Consider the following 20,714-nt stretch of genomic DNA (forward strand, 5'->3'; position numbering starts at 1 on the left):
TTGGAGTACATTTTCCTCTTATTTTTCTACAAGGGGAAAATACACACACAGATGCAATCAGTAATAGGAAATAAAAATTTTAATTACTTTTATAGTATGATTGCTGTCTGGATAATCAAAGCATCTTTTTTTTTTTTAAGGTAGAATAATAAACAAAGCTAGAAGCAAAATTGTCCACTTAGGGAACTTCGCTGAATATAAAAATACATCGCCAGAATTCAGGCTTCCGCATTCTTTGGAAACAAAGGAAAGATCCTCTTTCCTTTGTTAATGGTATTTATCATCTTTAACTCATTAGTTGCTGAAGGCAGAGATGAAATGTTGGAGGGGCTGGAAATGATCCATTGATAAAATTCACACAAGTTCTTTGAGGAATGCTTGTGTGCTGGTATTTTGCAGTTAAAATACGTGAAAAAGTACATAAGCTGCTGGCATTGCTCCTCTTTAATGCTCCTCAAAGAACATAGAAATTTAATCTTGTGTTGATGCGTGTTTCATGCCTTCTAAATAAAGAAGAACAATTGCAGGATTCCTCTTTATCTGAACTTCGGGTGCGCCCTTGTGTAAAATGGAAGTGCTTTGTGAGGCATCCACGAGAAGGGAACAAAATAGAAGGTAATATGGGACTGCATTACATGATAAGCTGTGATTTGGCCTCTGCTGAAAAAATATAATTTTATTTTTGTCTGAGCCCTCTTCATTTCTTGAGAAGTTAACCTTTTGTAAGTGACTGTCCACAAAGCAAGGTTGATCATGGGTTGATCTTTGCACTTTGCATACACGAATATGCATATGAGATTTAAAGAGCAGTATATACAAATATATAGCTCTCTTTCTTTTCAATTTATCTTGGTTTTCCTTTTTATTTACATGTTAAGGGAATGGATATATATCCGAAATGTGAGGGATATTTTTTTCCTTTACTTTACGTGGGTGTAGCACTTCTGCATAACATATATTCTTTGCTTTTTCCAAGTCCAGTGAGTTCTCCTCTAAATTAATTTTAAAGAATGGTGTTTCAGTGGATGCTTCACTACATTGTCTTGCTTACATAAGGCTTATAAACCCACAAAGAATTTGCACCTTTTTTTTGCTTATTTATTCCCAGTAAATTGTATGTACATGTTCCTTAAACTTTGAGTTACTGGGAAAAAGAATTCCTCCATCTAGCAGCTCTTATATTTTTGTGTGAGATCTTGCAAATATCTAACCAGGATCTGTACTGTAGCTGCTTATGATAACTGCCAGCATATTGATGTGAGGGGAGGAGCAGAAATCTTAACAGCTCACACTCCAGACACCCACACTGATTGCAATAGAGGAAACTCTGCAGCAGCAAAACAGAATAGTAAATACAGAGTAAGAAATCGTGAAAATGTGGTGAGTTATAATTACAAAGAGGGCACTTACATCACGCTGAATATTTTTTTTTCTGTGTATGATACAAGTGAGATTTTTTGCATGGGGAAAAAACCCAAATTTGTCTGTTGTATTTTTTGTAATTGCTTGTTTTGTGTCTCCTGACTTCTAATTGAGTGACCTCAGAGGAGGGCTGCTTGTTCTCTGGATTGTGACTGGTTTTCTATTCCTAGGACTCAGGACGAGGTTCAAAATGAGGCAGCATTGGTGGTGAGAGCTAAAGAGCAGCAATGATTCCCTGAGGATACAATTTTCCCCTTCTTTCTCTTTTGCTCAAGTCAGATATACACAGTCTTACATATATTTCTGTATGTACACGTGGCAGAGCGGCAGTGGATGCGCCTTGGAGTCTGCAGGGATTCAACGTGCAGGTACCAAGGATGTGCAAGGACAGCGCTTCCAATGTCCCTTTTGAGTTTCCACACGTGGGAATTTGAATTACTTCACCCAGGTTGTTCCATAAGGATAAGATTATTTGCATAGCAGAAGGAGGTAAATCAGTTATCAAATGTGCCTGGGAAGATGGGAGGCTGCATTTGTGTACAGAATAGGAGACAAGTACTGATTAATTATGCTGTAAAGCACACATAGCTTATAAATGTGCACATGATAAATGTCCATATCGTACACCCTTGTCCACTTTATCCATGGACAGCCCATTTGTCTCCCTGAGGACTGCTGCAAATATTCGGAACACCCACCCCTTTAAAAATAAAACCTGCCAATGTAGTGAGTTTTTTCTTTCTCCTATTTAACTATTTCTTTCTCCTATTTATTTCTTTCTCCTATTTCATTATTTTCTTTCTCCTATTTCACTATTTTTCCTCAGTGAAAATAGTTTTCCACTATTTTTCCTCACTATTTTCCCTGTTTGTTGCTCATAAAAAGTTGGGAAATGATTGGTGTGTTGCAAGCAGCCTGACCTGAAGGAGTGGGACCAGGCACCTCCAGGCTGGCTGGGGGGCACAGCCTTTGCCTCTGCAGGAGAAATGTGCACTGGGGTATGTGTGAGAAAGGGTTGGAGAAAGTGCTTTGGGTAGAGCCTCTGGTGTCCATTCCTTCCAAAGCCTCTGCTCTCAGTGCTCTAACAGGAAGGGGAGTGCTGCCTTTTGGGGTTGAAGTAATTCAGAAAACGTGAGTTTGCACCCACTTGCCTTTCATGTCTTCATTTAAGAAATTGCATTTTATTAAAAGGCAAAGTCACTTTCCTGACACTAGCTGCTTTTGCTCTGACCTTCCCCCAAGGGCACCTGTTATCACAAAGGTATGGTTTTCTTCCTTCAGGAAATAAATCGCTGTCCCTCCCTCCTGCCTGTTTTATGGCCCAACAATTAATTTTCGTGAGAATCAATGTATCTTCTTTGTGTGTTTAGACCACGAACACCGCGTAGGGAGATTAAACTGCTGTGCATGACAATTATGTGTTCATGAAACTCTTCATTAGCCTCCGTACTAAAGAAAGGAGAAAATAGATGTCAGAGAAAAATTTCTGCCCAGTTCTGCTTCCTCAGCAGATGAGTGGGAGTGTTGAAGTACCTCTTCTGACTCTGGAGCAGCAGCGTGCAGGTTTCCAGGCAAGCCTCATCCCCAGGGATAGATGAACTGCAGCGTGGGAATATAGACAGGGACTGCTACCAGGTGGTCCTGGTTGTGTGGCTGAGCAAGTAGCTGGGGCACCTGTTGAGTGAGGGAGGTGAGGGAGGTGTCTCTGTGCCTGAGCATCTCCATCCATCTGCATCGCTTTGTCCGTGAGCCTTTGCTACCTCTGAAATGAAGCAGCAGAAGCTAATCCTTCTTGAGCCCATGGCTCCTAGCAGAGGGGCTGGAAGGGCTCAGGATGTGGTGAGAGAGCTGTTCATGTTGAGTCACGGCTGAAAGTCCACTGTGGCTGGTAAAGTGACGCATCATTTTTTGCTTGAACAGTGGAGAGGTTTTTCTCAACACCTTGCACGCTCCTCGCTCTGTTGGAGTTGAGCTTTGAACTGGTTTAAATTCATAAAACATCAAGGAATATGCAGATTTTTGTATCAAAAGTCAGATCCAAGAGGCTATTAAATACTATAAGTACTCTATAATTGGCTCGATTAGTCTAATATTAACTCTAAGTGACACTTAAGTGACATCAACTGTGACAACAGAAGTGACATTTTTGAATTGCCTTATTTTTAGGGAGAGTGTTGATCATGGCTTTTTCAATTGTCACTGTGGCATAATGCTCACAGACCAACATATTTCTGGCAAGCGTGACATGTCCCTTTTCTCTGGTGTCAGGGGTGTGGACAGTGAGCCTTGCTGCTGCTCAGTAGGGTTCCTGCACTGACAATATGCATTTATGTCAATAGAAAACCACGGATTTCTGCTAACTTGTTCAGAATGAAGAGATTTCTGGAGAAATGTTTTTTGATTAGTTACCAGTAATCTTTACTGAGGCAAGGAAGAAGAAAAAGACCACCTTTGTTAATGGCAAAGCCAATGAGACAATGGCTTCAGCAATCTGAGTGCGTGATCAAGGAGCATCAAGACTGCAGCATCCTTTCTTTTTCCTCCTGGCCAGTAGACTCCACATTGTTGATTCAGTTGGAGCTTTCTGAGGGTAACAGTTCCAAGTACTTGGCATCGAGAGAAGGGCAGTTTTCACCACTGTCTTTATCCTTGGTTCTGGTGCTCTGGTTCCCAGGCTGATACCAGATATAGAGAGCAACCTTCTGTGCTTTTGCTAAGCCCTGCTTTAGATCTTGAAGGTGTGTTAGCCTCAATCATATAGGCCAATACTATTCTTTGAGCTTATGTCCTGGCAGGCTTAAATCCCAACAGTCTAAGAAAGCAATCACGAAAAGTGTTTGTCCCCTAATCAAGACCCAGTGACTGTAGGCAATGTCTTTATTGAGGGAAAATAACAATAGTTCCAGTGAAATTTGATTTTTTTTGTAATGATTGTTTCACCTACATTTATAATCATGTGGAAGATGATAGGTGCAGAACAATTCTAATATTGAAAAAGATGGTTTAACTAACTTCCAGTCTTGGTGGATTTCTGTGATTTTGGTGACTGTTTCCCAAAAGATTCAATGCAGAATCTCTGGTTGGTTTGTCCTGTAGGAAGTGCAACATGGATTGTAGATAAGCAGATTGAGGACTGTTACTGTCTCTTCTGATTGACTAGAAATAACCACATCCACTGTTTTATTACTCTGCTCTTTTCACCTAATAACTCTTAACTTAAAAGGCCTTTGAGATACAGGCTTGCACATTTTCAGTCCGTTTCCTGGACAATGGAGCCTTGGTCAGTTTGGCTGATAAATTCTGCTGTAATATATGTCATAAGCCTGGGTAGGAACCTAATTAAATTTGCCTGTGCTTCCCTTTTGCTTATTCCCTTCTTACAGTCATTGATTGGACTTTTATCCAATATCTCCGATACAGCTTGAAGGAGTGCAGCTGTCTGTGCAGAACCTGTGCTGCAATACAGCACAGATCCAACTTTTCTTAGTGCACCCAGCCATGCATGCAATAACTTCGCTTCATATCCAGATCTTAAATACACTTTCTTGCTTGATATATTTTACGTGAAGAACATTTACAAACTAATATTTTTTTTCTTTATGTTCCTGTTGTATTTATTTTCCAGTGGGCTCCTTGAAATTAAGCATGTGATAAGTCTGTCACTTCAAAAAATTGGAGATTCTTGTCTGTCGTTCTCATGATTACATGAGATAAAATCTATTAAAGATATATTTACTACATATTTGGTTTAATCAAATTAGTTGTTTTATAAAACTTAGGCTTTTTAAAATTTCTTGGGTTTTGTGCTGTTAAATTCTGACATAAAACATTGCCTCCTTCACTGCCATTACTGATGGCAAAGTGTTTTATTAATAATTTAATATTTTTCATATAAGCATTCCAAAGGCCTTATCCTCAGTGCTTTGGATAGGGCAGGGTGGAATCTCATGTGATTAACAAGGGCAGTATGTGTTTTTGTATGCCTCTCCACTGACATTCTCTACATTCATCTCACGTGTTACAGCTCAAAGGCTGATTATCCAAAAGTCACAGTCATGGTCAGTCTGCTTGAGTGTGATGTGAATTCTGGTCATGTCTGCTGCATGATATTCCAGAAGACAACTTACTGCAATAACTTTATAATTTCAAAATAGTTCCATGGCTGCGTACAGGTGAAACATGGCTGTGCTGTGTGTCCTGCTTTATTTGAAATGTTTTTCTTGCCTAATCAGTGAATTTATTCCATATGCTAATATAAGACTCTTCTCTCCAGTTTCCACCACAGAACTGTGAAGCTTGGAACATCATTACAACTGGCAGGATTGTTTTTATTTGCTAATTCCTGGAAATCTGTCTGTTATCCAGAAGTCAAGGGAATGCAGTTCATGCAGGAAGAACCAAGAACAGGAAGGTTTTCATGGGGTTTAACACCACAGTGGGTCACAAGCCTTTAGTATAGTTGGGTGTTGTTAGGTAGACATGGTATGTTTGTCATTTGACATCTTAAAGGTCTTTGCATGCAGCTCTGTGTTCGCAGCAAAGATCATTAGGTAATAGCAAAGTTCATGTGTTAGATTGTCAGAGCATCTAGAGGTGACTACCAACCCAGAAGAAGACTTTTGTGAATTCTGAAGAAGATTTGAGTTCCGATTTTCAGGACTGATCTGTGTTAGAATAATGAGAGGCTGTTGCTGGCTGAGTGACCGACGGGTGTAAGCTCTGTACTTTGTGTCCCTTCTACCCAATTTAAAAATCTCTTTTAAGCTCTACCACCAAAGATCCTGCTTAATTGCTTCTTTGGGTTTTTTTAACTACGTATAAAAAGAAGAAAGATAGGTCTGTTTCTCTTTGAAATGACACAAAGAGAGAGAGAAGCACATGGATTAATGGTTACCTGGACTATAACATCTGCTAGGTGTTCAAATTAAGTACCTGTCTGATTATTTCTATTGATCAGGGCTCACAAAAGGTTTTCTGTTCCAGAAGTAGGTCTGTAAGACCTATGACCACACAGATGACCTTCTTAATGTATGTGGTCAGTTGTCCTGGTTTTGCTTATATCTGAGAAAAGCCTGCAGGAAATAGTGGTAGAGCTGGGCTCCATGGTCACACCCTAATACCTCACTTGCCGAACAAAGCAAGCCCTTAATTACAAACTCAACCACATTAAAAAAAATGTTGAGGGCTGACATTTCTGCATGAATTAAATGTGTGATGCGTTTGTTGTGGAGGCATGAGGTTGTAATTAGGGTTTTATACGATTTTGTAAAAGGAGATTAATGTATAGCGTGTTTCCTTATCAGCAGGAACCAGGAACCAGTTCCCTGTGACAGCATGGAGACAGTCCCTGTCCCCAGACATGTGCCATGCAGGCACAGGCTGTAGGAGCCTTTCTAAAGGGTTTCCATTAAACAGAATTTAAAAACACTGGGGAGGCAGAGGTTGGTAAGATGGGAGTTGAGAGTTCTTTTTGAGGTTAGTTCTAGGATTTCCTAATTAGCTAGAGTAGCAAAATGCCTCCTGTCTTACCATCATAAGGTACCTGGCAGTGGCAAGGAGGTCCAGCTGGCTCTTGGGCCAGCTGGGAGCTCAGTGAGGAAGCTGCACAGGGACACAACTCGGCAACTTCAAGTAAAGTCCACTTGTCTTTTTTTTTCTGCTGTGGTTCCCAGATTTTGCTGCACTGCAGAGTTTACAGAAATTCCTGTTTCAGCCCTAACCCAGCACCAGCCAATTTTCCAAAGCAATTTGCTTGTACAGCCGTCTCCCCCTTCCCACACCTACACAAAAGTTTTAAAAATTGTTTTCTTCTTGCTGCCTTCTCCCAGCTTCTCCCTGTATGAACCGAGCTGCACAGCAAAGGTGGTAATGAAATCCTTTGCATATGGGCTGGATTGATGTTTTCGACATCTGTCCTCCATTGAGTTAAAATTATGTTTTCAACTTCATCTACGAGTCTTGCTTTTTATGTCCAGCACAATGGATAGGTTGGGCCCAGCCCTCTGCATGCACTCTCTACTGTTCTTTCTCTCCTTTGATGGGAAGCCCCCCGTTTCCCCATCGTGTTGACATAATTTCAGGATTCTTTAAAGCCACCCACGTGCGTACGGAAGCAGTGTGCTGAGCCGTGCATAATGTGGTCACTTGAATGCTTCTGGAATGCCTAGGTATCATGTGAAGATAATGATCCATATAAATGCATTTCATAGCAAGAGACTCATCTATAGATGGTGTGCGTGTAGGTTGCCTTAAGCATTGGAGCTGCTTTTGTGTTTTGTTCCTCTCTCCGCTCACTCAGCCTTAGATCCCTTTTTTCAGCTTTGTATCTTTAAAAAGCTTTGCTTTTGTTAGCTGCACTAGAGATATTAATTGTGCTCACAGAAAGCCACAGTTAGGTGCATATGTACCAAAAGCCCCTGTGCTCTTCATCTGGAGGAAAATTGCAGATTGTTTTTTTTTAGTGATTTGAGTGGTTGGTTGCTGCTCAGTGGGAGAAGAAAGTAGGACTGGTTTTCATACAATTTCTACATTCTTTCCTTTTTGTGTGTTTGAGGAAAAATGTCAGGTTTTCCACATATGGTTCATCCTGGGTCTGCAGCCCTCCAGAAAATTCTGTTCCTAAGGACTGAAGAAACAAAAAAAATGTAGATGTGCAAAACTATTATTAAAATCAGCTCCAAAATTAATTTTTCTCTTTCTTTCTCAGTGAGGCAGCTAAGACACTTGACAGTTTTAGGTGTATGCTGGTGAGGGGTGGAACTTCCTGTTCCTGTCTGTATGTATAAAAACATGACTTGTCTTTGATGTGCCAAAGCCTCATGGTCGAGTCATCCCCAGTCTTCTCACTCACTTTTGCATCATCTTTCCTCCTGCTGCCAGGAGGACCATGACAGCCCCGTCATTTCCTGCTGACACTGTGAATCATGCCCTTCAGATGCCTGAAGCTGGAGAGCAAATTTCTGCAATTAGTGAGCATAGAAATCCTGCCCTTGCCGTGGCCTTTTGAAGACTGCAGTCTGATGTCATGAGCCAGTTCTTGGATTGGAAAGAAGGCAGATCTTTGCTTAACAGGGACTGTGGATACTACCAGTGTGGTCCTGTTAGGGCTTCCTTGATGATTAATGTGAGATAGACGCATCTCAAACACATTTTTGGTGTTTTCTTATTTTAGTCTCCATATCAAACTCCTGTGAAGCCTGTCTTGACTTGTGCATTTAACCCTGTTTGTTCATGAAGGCTGAGACCTACCGTCTTCAAATGCCACATCGTTGGCATTGATTGAGAACATGTCGGCTACCAGGCATGCTGATGGGTCATGAGGTGTCATTGGTCTGGAAGTGTTTAATTTGAAGCATACTGCAAAAATGAACTCTAAAACTGAATTAGTTCTTGATTGGGAAATCCGTGTGTCCTCTGATCTCATGTCAGGAAAGTTCAGTGATTTTTTACTTGTATGTTCTAAGAAAAACCTCACTATGGATGTGTGAACTGGAGAATAGGATAAGATTTAAATAATCTCTAAAAGATATTTTCTCAGTTAAAGAGGAAATAAAGTAATTTTTGATTCCAATAATCTTGCCTTCATTTTGAAAAAACGTAGCCATGAAAGTAAACCTGCTAGTCACAAAATAATGCTTTCATAAAAGTTTAAATGAAAAAGAAAAAGAACCTCACTATTAGCACAAATATAACATCACGTTAACATTATTAATCAAAATACTGAAGACAGACTGCTGACAACACTGATCTGTGTGCAGCATGTTAGGGAAACAAGGAATAAGGCTTGCATTAGGGAAACAAGGAATAAGGCTTCTGAGATCATCTATATACTGCAAAGCCAGGATGTAGCCATCATGTCACTAAATGTCATTTATTATCCATTGTAGAATAAACTCCTGAGTTAACACTTTTGCACTGCAGGCTGCCAGGAAAAGCAAGAAAGCTTCTTAATGCTGGTCAGATTTGAAAGCATTCATAATTTGGGATGAAGTTAAAAGAACTGATAGAGCATCCCTATCAGAGTCTGTGAATGAAGAGGATGCACCCCCCAAGAGAGTCCCTGCTACACAGTAGATTGTTGGGTTTTCAGGGGAGCAAATGGATAAGCTTTTCTCATAGCCAAATAACTACCAAGGCATTCCTCCTGGGCCTGAAGTGGCAGTGGCATGAAATCAGTTTATAAATCACATTGTGTATCACAATGCTACCTCTAATGATTATATGTATTCTAACTTTCAAATAATTTCTTCTCCAAAGTCTTCAAATATTGCCTTACCTAGTCAAGCAAGACCTTTTTTAATGATGCACTCTGTGAAAGGAAAGCTGCGACAGGGTTCTATGGCTCCTGAGTTGGTGGTTTTCCTTCTACTGGCTGACCCAGGAACACCAAGCTGCTGAAATACCCAGCTTTTCCTGCCTGGCAAACCCTGACTAGAACAAACTGTTTGTTCCAGTGCTGCAATATCAAATTTATAGCTTCTCCTTGGAAATAAATGCAGCACTGGAAAAAGATGCCTGCCAGAGAGCAGTAGCAGGATTTTGGTACCTTCCCCTGCTGAAAAGACAGGGAAGCCATGCCAGCTTCTGCTAGCTTGTCATGCTCTAAAGACACTGAAGGGACAAGGATTCAAACAAGCAGGTTTTGGCTGCCCTGCCAAGGTTGCCACTGGTTTTAAGGGCAGGGCACCTAACCCCTGCAAGTGCAGTAATCATCCTGATGCACATAATGAACCATCAAAGAGCTGGTGTTCATAATTGTGCAAGAATTGTGACTTTTGGGTTCATAATTGTGCAAGAATTGTGCCTTGCTAGGTAAAAGATGCCAAGCTGTCATCATGGTTTTTTTCTTTTACCAGTTCTGTATGACACTTTTTAACATAATCCGTGTGAAAACCAATAGCTTTTGTCCTTCTTCTGTCTTATGCAAGTATATTTATTATATCGTTATTTATGTCATGAAACATGATCCTCTTTCATTTTGGTCTGTGGATTCAGAACAGATTTCTGTGTCTTTTTAGATTTGCTGCTAACTCCTTTAATGTACAATTAAGACCACAAAATTCACAATAAATGTTGTTATTTATTAGTATCTGTTTGAGTCAAAAACTTAAAATGCTTCCTTTCAGGACAGCTTTGGGTCCCCTATAAGAGACAGTGTTTTGTACAGATATAGGAAGATGTTATTCAAATTGCTGATAAAGTACATTTGTGAAGAATTCCTACCTGGTTCATCACATCCCCTGGAGTTTCCAGGTGTGTTTGCACCAGCGTAGATGCTGGCACTCGATATCTTGGACTGTCTGGTTTAGCAATTGCCGTGGCAGCGGACTTCCACAAACCAGAGGTGGGAAACAAATGGCACAAGAAGCCTTGTGCACCAGTCAGTGTTTGATTGCAGCTAGAATAGCTTTACATGTTCAATTTTTATACACTTAATTAAGCAAATGGATCTTTCCCATGAAGCAGATTCTGAGTCTGTATCTGCTCCTGTTGGAGTTAGTTGGCCTTAGGGGCTGTGTCAGAAGAGATGAATGTGATGCAAAAGAGAGTTTCCCTGGGTTTACAGGGGAAAAACATTGACATTAGCATTATCCCTACAGTTAAACCATGAGCAGTAATTTCTGTCCACTATTGTCACTGCTGAAGAAATCCCCAATGATGCAGTGGTTACCTAGAAGTATCATACCTGGCTTCTTTGTAGTAGCCAGGTCCTAAATTGAGGTTCTAAATTCTTTAGATGGCTTTAAATTTGGGTTGAAATACTACTTAGCACTAGGACAAATATTTCAAACCTTGTTTTCACTTTACTTACATGTCACTGAGCTAGGATTCAATGTCCCTTTTTACAGCCATCCTCATCAATGTCACTTAGATCAGAACCCAGACATGTGGCCCCAATACTACCTAGGTGTGACATAATTTTCAGTTGCTAAAGAAATACAGACTCTGAAATGGAGGAGGAGGTGGAAGGGACTGCAGGCTGTAGTCTATAATTGGGAATCTTTACTTTTATTAAAAAATGTCTTAGCAGAAGCTTTGTTGTTCATCTTTCCATATAAGTGGATATATTCTCATTGTCTCCTGTTAAGAGGAGTATTTTTAACAGCTATTGAAAGGTCCTTGGGGTACATGTGTGTAATAATAATTTTTTACTTTTAAAGGAAATCATCTGTAAATCCCATTAGTTATCATTTTTCAATTTTCATCTTTCTAAGCGTGATTTAACTTCAAGTGTTGCAGTTCTTAAATCTAATTAAAGAATCGCCTTTAGTTCCCATCAGAAAGTCGACCTACTGTAGATTGTTTGATTGAACACTGGAGATGAACAAATTAAAGGCTGTACCCGTTCTGGCATGAAAGAACCGTGGGGACATTCCTAGGGTGTGGGACAGGACTGGATGTGGCTGTTCTCCCACAGGAAGTATAGATCTGATCACATGCCAGTGGGGCTACAGGAGGACCCAGTGGGGCTAGCAGTGAGTGGATGGAGGAGTCACCATTCTCCTGATGCCTTCCTGGGAGGAGATCCCTGCCGAGTGGAGAGGGCCACAAAACCAGTATCTGCCCCTTCAGTCAGGGTCCTGGTGGGCAGCAGTGATCCCTTTCCCCATCAGCACAGTGTGTGGCCTCCCCCTGCTGCTGCAGCCCCACTTTGTGCTCTGCAATATCCAATAGCAGCAACCATGGAAACTGCCGTTGACGGTGGCTTACAGAAGAATTTGTTAATTAAAACATGTTTAAAATTATAATAAACTCACTATCTGAAATCCTCCAGGGGTATTGCAAATGGTATCCCACTCTGCCATCACTCTCCAAAGCTGGAATGCAGCTGGAGATGAAATGCCCCTTTGCATCCAGTTCTTATCTTCTGTTATCTTAGCACACAGTCAGAAGGCATATATTAGTATTAATTTTTTTATAGTTGCAGCAATGAGGGCTTGACTCATCCCTATGGCCCCCCATAAACTCTGTTATCTGTCTCCCAGTTTAGCAGTGCAGGGTTTGTCCCAGACCTTGTTGGAGGAGGCTCTGCAGTGCAGACTTTCTCAAGAGAGCAGGGAAGATAAAGGGGAGCAAGCATGGAGACAATGAGCTGAACAGGCTGGAAAACCGGGCAGAACCACTGCAAAGAGAATGTGAGACTGAAGATCAGACTAACTGCACACTGACTGAAAGGAAGTAAAAAGCTAAAATTTCATTGAAACTTGTGGGTGATTGAGCTGAGCAAATGTTGCATGTTCTGAGTCCAGTGGGGTTTCACAGGGAGTAACCAAGCTGTCTTTGTGGGCCGGATCTGTGCTAGGTATGAATCCAACCATGGTTTGCTGCCTTGGCATGCAGGAATGACATGGTTCAGGAGGGCTGTGAACCTGAGAACCCAGCAGTCTTTGCTGAAAACAGCTCTAAGCATCACTGAACGAGCACCTAGATGTTGTTCTTTAGAAAAGATGATGGTTTTTGCCACGTGGAACAAAAGCACTTCTTCAGTAAGGAACACTCTTTGAGGCAGAAGAGTTAATGGAGTTCGAGTGTGAGTCTCTTGACTGATCTCTTTCCTAGGGCAGTTAAAGGTGAGCCTGTGAGGAGATGGGCAGAATCACCAGCGCTTCTGCAGGAGCTCTCTTCCAGCAGGGTCTGTGGCATGCAAGACTCTGTGTGAACGGAGGAAAGGGTATTTGGCATTCTTATGTACACATGGGCAGATGAGTTCAAACCCTGCTCTAAGGCATCCAGAATAGAGAATATTAATTTATTAGTGTTTTCTGTTCGTCAAGACCATGAAAATTGCCTTTTTAAAAATCATTATTAGTTTCCTTTATAAAAGTCTATAAAATAAAGGCTGTATTTAAATCTTTCCAATGAAAATATTAACTTACACTAAGGTCAAAATTTCTCAAATTCTTATCCTTGTTATTTCTTTGTAATTCTTATCACAAATTGATCTTTTCTCCCAGCAGAAATAATTGGTTCTGGTCAATAACAAACCCTCATCTCTATTTCATTGGCTTGTATCTCAGGCAACACAAGAGACATTCTGCAATGCCTCAAAATATCTCTACTGGATAATGTAGACCACCAAATTAGTCCTATTAAACTTTTTAACCCTTCAAATTTAATACCCAGGAATTTGAACACTGCCCACAAACAGAACTAAACATACTGAGATCTTTTTGCTGTATGTAATTTTTCCATGTTATCATACACTTAAATGAAAATGCATTGATCTCTATGGGTCATTTCTGTTTACTGCTGTCACCAATAGTTAATTTTGTGGTTAAAATTAATGTATTAAAATAGAAAACTGCATTTCAGCAACATACCTACAGTTAAACAGTGTTACACCTCTGTGCATTGATGAATTCAAAACAGTCAAAATTTGCTTCCTAACCTCCAGGAGGAACAAAAATGAACTGTACAGAGAAAGGAAAAGGACAGAAATTGTATTGGCCTGTCTTGCTGAGTAAAGCGATGGATAAAAAGTAATTCTGTGAACAGCATAGCTTGTTTTATTGCAGAATGAAACAACGTGCCTGGAAAATGTTTGCTTCCCTCTCTGACATGGTTGTTCCACATCTGACACCAGCAGTGCCCCTCACAAAAGTGCTAATGGCAGCTAAAAGTTGCATTAAGGAAAGCATTTCAAGCTGACTCATTTCAATAGGTGAACAAAATCGCTGGATCATCTGACAATGGCATGGAAAAAGCACATGTTTGTGGTTTTCCTTTGCTGGCAATGTGAAGTAGAGGTACCAGGGTTTTTTTCAAACCTTTCCCCTTCTCTCTTTTTTAATGGGGTTGGTGAGTGATGGAAATGAGCAGTGAGCTCCATAGCAAGGCCTCATGTCATTCAGACTGCAAGACAAGAGGCTGCAGTCTGCCTCTTGTCTTTTTCCCTGTAGAAATGAGGCTCTCCATCGCTGATATAATAATCCCCAAAAGTGTAAAAATGCCTGTTTGTACCAGGTACAGGTGTATGTTGCTTTGACCTTATTTCATGAAACTTAACAGAGTTTTTGATTACTTTTTCTAGCATGTCATGTTACTCAAGTGCTGTTCAGCAGTGCTGTTTTGGATACGAGGTACAGCAGAGAGCTGTGTGGCTACAGGCTCCAGGCAGAGGAGACTCCCTCAGCTCTGTGGCCTGAAGAAGAGTTTGCATTTCAAATTCACTGTAAAAGTCTAATGCAAGTCAGAAGTGGGGAGGGAAAGAAAAACCCACAAGTCAGAAAAAAGAAAAATCCTTTTTACCGGCCATCAAGATGGTGTTTTGGGAAGAGCTATCCCTAAGCCCTCCACAGAGCTTCTTCCTCAAGCAGAGACCAAATCGTAGAGGTCTCATGTTCAGGTTCCTGGAGAGGTGCTGAGCTGTTTGATGGGAAGCAGGTGCTTTGTTGTGGACATTTGCTGGGTTGTTCCATATCAGTGGTTGGGGTCAGGCATTGTGGTTTGCCTTCAGCTGTGTGCTTGGCAGTGGGCACCAAGTATGGTGTGAGAGGCTGATGGTGAAAGGTGAAGTTCAGCACTTCTTCAGAGCAGTCTCTGCGGGTGAGGTGGCTGTGCCAGTCTTTCTGTGGTCTACTGGCAGACCATGCTTTTGTGGAGGCTGAAGTTCCATGAGGCAGAGGGTAGTGTTCAGGCTGCCTAATTCACTGTCCAAGCAGGGGATGATTCCTGAGGGGTGTCTTTCTGTAGTCTGAAAACTAGGTGGTAGTTGACAGTGACATACTTTAGCAAGATGACAGCTTGCTGGATATGAACAGTGTTGCATGTACGACACATGAATTAATCTTCTAAGGTAGCTGGTCCTGAGAAGGACTCAGATGGGGCATTTGTGTGTCCGCTTTGGGGCACAACCCTTCAAGGAAAATATAGGGAAGGGCAAAGGTTAAAGGAGAATGACAATATATTTAGGAAATAGGATGTGGACAGCAAGTTGAAATAATGGAAGCTGTCATCGGGTCTCTTGGCTAGTCTGTGTGACCCTGGAAGGTGTGCCTGCTGGAGAGAAGGGATAGCCTGCGATCTGTCTGCTGTGAGTTGGATAAAGAGCAGTAAGTTGCAGCAAGGAAAATGTAAGTCAGATTTTAGTAAAAAACTTTGCAGCAGAGAAGGGAGAGAAGTACAGAGTCTGCTTGCAGCATTCCTGCACCAGGGGAATTTGAGGAGAGCTGGATAAATGCTGGTCAGGAAGGGTTTAGTTCACTGGTATTGCTGACAGGAGAGGGGAGGAGGTTTCTTTGAGCCATGTGTTCCCCTCATTTTCATTTTATGATAGTTAGCATTGGAAAATTACCACTGCAGATGTGAAGAGTGGGAACCTGCCTTATGTCTGGCAAGTGATGGGCACTATGTGCACATGTGAGGATGGAGGTGAGCGATGTGGGAAGGCAGCTCTCCCAACCTGCTCCTCCCATCACAACCATTGCAGATTGCTGCATTAGTGGGTAGCTCTGCTCCTCTCAGAGATATCCCCTTCTTTGCATATAAATAATTTCTTAAACATTTCTGACCCTTTTGATTATGGGATTTTTATTGCTGGCTAAGTAGTGGTTTTGTATCTGATGCCTGCTGCATAGAAATAATATCAGCACATCTTCCTGCCTGGATTCTGCATTGCCTCGTTGGGGTTTTTTGTCATGTGTCAGGTCACTAACATCACTTCAGTAGGGTTTTATAATTGCATTTAGTATGTCACTTACTATGCACGCCTCATCTGATTTCTATGGCACTAATGAGATAATTTATCTTTGCTGGGTAGCAGTCAGTTGTGTGTTGATAAGGCATTTAATTTTACCAAGTTATAAAATCTTGGCTGATTTTAGAGAAGGGTCAGAGCCAAGATAATTTTATATTTTAAAATACTTATCAATTTCAAGTCCTTAATGTTAGCTTTCTTTTTCTCTTTTCAGATAGAGCAGCTCCAACCTTAATTTTATTCAGAGAATTCATAAAACTTCTTTTGTCTTTTGAGTGATAAAGGAAACCATGAGAAATTCTGTGCTAATATTTATTAGATGTTTAGGGCTCATTTGGGGAGGGGGAAGATGGCAGGGAGACAGAGCCAGTTTTCCAACTACCAAAGCAGCAAGACTTCTTACCGTGCAGCAGTGAAAGCCCAGCAAGCAAATTAGTGTGTTGGAGGAATATCTTCCACTAGTTTATTTTTTTTTATTTTCTTTTAATTTTCAGGAGTATCTTAAGCTGTGTTCTGTCATTTTAGCCTGATTTGGGGATATCATTTGTAGGAAGAGTTTTAGGTTTTAGCCATTTTTTCAAGTACTGTATTTCACTCCTGCACAAGAGTTTTCTTGCAAAGTTAATTGCACTTTTATTTTACAGCAATGCTGACTGTGTTTTCATATCTGAAGAAAAATGACATTTGGGTTTTCTAATTTAGAAGCACAAAAGGGGTTGATAGAGGCAGTGTTAGTACCTGATTTGCATGCTGAAAAAAGGTGCTTGTGTTAAATTACAGGCTGCTGAAGCTGGGGCCAAAGATAATGTTATTAGACTTTTGGAATAATGCAATTAATGGGACCACAGGGCTATCATATGGGTCACCTCTTATGTAGATACCCGATTAATTTTCATGAGTAGGATTTTATCATTTAAATCAAATATGTGCATGCATGTATTTTTTTTAAGCTTTCTTGGTTTTCCCATATTTGGAGATTTTAAGTGTCTAAAAATGGTCATGTTTTCTTAAGTCCACTCTGGCAGAATTTTGGAAAAGGAGACATCTCCACTTGTGTATTTTCTCTTCCTCTAGGTAAGATCTGTTAGATTCAGAATACAAGTTTCATTTTGTAATGGAAAAAACCCTCTCCTGAGATATGAAAAGAGTAGTCAATTAGAGAATGCTACCATGTTTTTTAAGGCTATGAAAAGGTAGGATAAAATGAGCACTCTGGCTCGTGCTGAGCTCCTTGGGAACAGCTGCTGTGCAGGATTCCTCCTGAAAACCTTGTCCAAACAAACCATCATTTAAATACAGAGTTGTCACTTTACCAAAGCCTCACTCTTGCAAGATCTTTCACGTCTGTGTTTGAGATGGATGTATTGTAGTACAGGAGCCTACAATACTTATTTCTGTAGTCTCTTTAGCTCTGTTTGGTACAAGGTGAATCAAAGCATAGGCCAGCACTCAGCTCCTGATTACTCCTGTTTTCCAGTGGCTCGGGGTTTGTCAAACCTGTGAAGAAATCTGGGGAACAGCAATGATGCTTCTTCCCTTGCGTTGCCTCTCCAAGAATGGATACAGATTGTATAATTTTCCCACTATTTAAGACTGAGATAAAGGAAAAAATATCCTATCACAAAACCTAGAGGGTTTTTTAACCTTTTAAAAGCACAGAAGTGGTAGATTCTGGGTGGACTGTGGTATCAGTGTGATGGATTGGCACAATTCCCGTGTCTCCCATGGGGCCAGTAGAAGCATGTATTGTTCTGACACGCTATTTTGAGAAAAAAAAATCATTCAGATCCTTACATCATCTTTTGTGAGCAAAGATCAGAAAAAAATTACTCCAGTGGCAGACACAGATGTATCAGGTTTTTGAGCCCCTCAAAACATTGCCTTGACTTCAGTCTGCAGGACAGAGCGCTGTGGATTCCTTGGGTATGTCTGATTTTGCACCAGCCTCCATCACATTTGTGTTTTGCAAATCAGTGTGTCTGTCATGTCTCCCCTGGGAAACAGCTGATTTCTTTGTTTTGGCAAACCAAAATAAAAACTGAGAACAGTATAAGCCCTTTCTTCAAACAGTGGTAGGACCTGATATGCTGAGAGCTTTTTTTTATTCTGATGTCTCGGACCGAGATGTTAATCGCCATCTCAGAAGTGTAAATCAGTTTACATGACAAAAAAGAGATTTGGCCTATATTTTTTTTTAGGGTCTGGAAAACTCCTAATTGTTAGCAAGATAAAATAATTTGAAAAGCTTCCTAGTATTTAACAAATGACCAAAAGCATTTAGGGTACTTTTTTGCTTTTGGTGGGAAAAAATGCTTTTTAAACCTGTGGATTTGAAATATTTTCTGCTTGTAACTACCTGCAGGTGGTAATTGAGTGTAGGATGATGAAAGGAGGTAGGTATCTGTCCTGCTTGGGGCTCCTCTCCTGATGAGTTTGAGAGTCAGGGTTTCACAGGGTGCACGGACAAAGGCAGTCGTTGGGTAAAGTGCAAAGTGTCTTGCAAACCTCATTGGGGTTTTACTAAAATTGCTTTATTCTGGTATTGAGATTGCTACCCAGTGCCATTTCACCCACCAGTCAGCAGAGCTGTTTGTTCACCAGACAGGTTTTTGCTGAGGTAGTACATCAGTTCTAAAACTCTAAATGTTTGTCCCTTTCTCAGCCTCTCTTGTGCAGAGAATAAAATGGGAAGTGCAGCTCCCCAATGCAACATCTTATCTCTGTCACCCAAGGATGGATGAAGTGTGTTTGAAGGCATGGGCTCCCTTCTAGTACGCCTATTTGAAGTTGGTTTCCCTGCTGCAAAGCTGGCTGCCTTCCCCTCAGCTAAAATACGGTGCCTATTCAGGAACTGAGTTTGTACAACCAGTTTTAATCTCTGCATGGGGTGTTAAACTGCTGTTAACCTCACGAAGAGTCTGTCCCAAGAAGCACAGCAAATTGTAGTCCATTCTCTAGCACATGCTGTCTTCTAGACTCTCACTTTTTAAGGCAACAAAGCTGAACTTAAACATGAAGCAGGAACAGCTTGGCTTTTTGATCCCAATGCTGAAAGACATCCTCATTTCAGGATCAAGGCGGCTCTGGAAATTCCTACATCTTGAGCTGTTAAATGATGTAAAAAGCTCCAAAATGAATATACATGTGTGCAAAAGAATTACCAAAGTGCTGAAAGCAGCATAACTGTGTCAGTCAATGCCAGAACCTAAGTGAATAAATCCAGGCCCTGGATTCTTCCTGGCAGATCTGAGCTGGCTGATGAGCAGGTCTTGCTGTGGCCATGCTGCTCACCCTCATGGGTCTGGCAGAGCTGGGGCTTGGGAGTCTGCACTACATGACTTGCTCAGCTGAGATGTGGGCTCTGATTTACATCTGATATTTGAAGGGACTGTCTGCGGGGCAGCCCTTCAGAGAAACACCAGGGTTGGGTCACATCTATTTCTACTCTCTGCTCTCCAGCGTAAAGTGGCTCTCGACTGATGGATGTGATGCTTAATGGCAGTGGTGAATGCATACATATTGCCCAGATTCTCGCTAGAGTGGGGGGAAAAAAGCTAAAATGTAGTACTATGTCTTCAAAAGAATGTGGCCTCTGTGCTTTTTACTGACACAAATGTGGGCTTAGAAGGGAAACCTGCCGGGTATTTCTCATCCCAGATACTAAGGTAGTTCTGTACCAGTAACAGAAAAAGGCTCAGATAACTCTTCACAGAGTCTCTCTGTATTTGGTATTAGACCTTATTCTTCCTTCATTTTTTTTTTCTTTTTTTTTTTTTTTTTAAGTAAGTGAGTATTTTTATTAAACATCTTGATATTCCCTTATATTAGCTGAGTGAGTAGGTATTTGCATCTGGCTGGTCTGCGGCCAGTTTAAGTGTCATCACATAAAGAATTTATCTGGGAACCACATTTAGCTCTTGAGTTGATAAATATAGAAGAATGTACGAATTTCCTGAAAACTGGTGCATGAAGAAATTAAGAGAGAACAGGACAAAGTTCCGTTTTAATTTCTGGGAGGTCAGGGCATAGAATTACTTCCTTGTATGTGTCTTGTGTTGTAGCATCAAAGACACACAAATATTTTTCCTTATCTAGTATGCCAGTCAAATTATCAGCTTGTAGATGAGATGTGCATTGAATTTTGACACCAGGGAGAGTCCAAGGAAAGGATTGGTATAATTTTGGTACCAGGTGACATGGCTGTACCATAGTTCAGCAGCTGGCTTAGTGATCTCTAGGGTACAAATTTCTTCCACTTCATTGCCAGCATCCACTTCCGAGGAAATCAGTGCGGACTCTTGCAAATAGCTTTGTCCTTTCTCCGATTGACTGTGCTCTTAATAATCAAAACGAGTTGCAGGCATTCCATTAATTGTCCAGATAATTAGCTTTAGGCAATCTGGCATTTCATCTTTGTCTCTGACTTAATCTCAGCTAGTCTTTGTTCAATCGCTGGCATGTGTAATTCCTCATCTATTTTGACATTTCTCTGTCACATTACCATTTGTCATATTTCAATTCCTCCGGACTCGAGCAAGCTTTGATCAGTCGTGCTGGTCTGCAGCTTACTTATGCTACATAAAACACAAATAGCTGT

General features: G+C 40.9%; 1 protein-coding gene and 1 long non-coding RNA gene across 2 annotated transcripts in view; one reads left to right on the forward strand and one right to left on the reverse strand.

Moving 5' to 3' along the window:
* The window catches only part of LOC137483054 (actin nucleation-promoting factor WASL-like), a 64,684-nt gene that overhangs the window by 17,904 nt on the left and 26,066 nt on the right, over positions 1-20,714 (forward strand). The window lies entirely within an intron of this gene.
* On the reverse strand, positions 6,323-13,999 carry LOC137483062 (uncharacterized). Its single transcript, XR_011004333.1, has 3 exons — positions 13,739-13,999; positions 11,234-11,321; positions 6,323-6,494 (listed from the first exon to the last, which is right to left on the reverse strand). It is a non-coding gene; the product is annotated as an uncharacterized lncRNA (long non-coding RNA).

Source organism: Anomalospiza imberbis, chromosome 1 (genome assembly GCF_031753505.1).
Source record: "Anomalospiza imberbis isolate Cuckoo-Finch-1a 21T00152 chromosome 1, ASM3175350v1, whole genome shotgun sequence".
NCBI lineage: Eukaryota > Metazoa > Chordata > Aves > Passeriformes > Viduidae > Anomalospiza > Anomalospiza imberbis.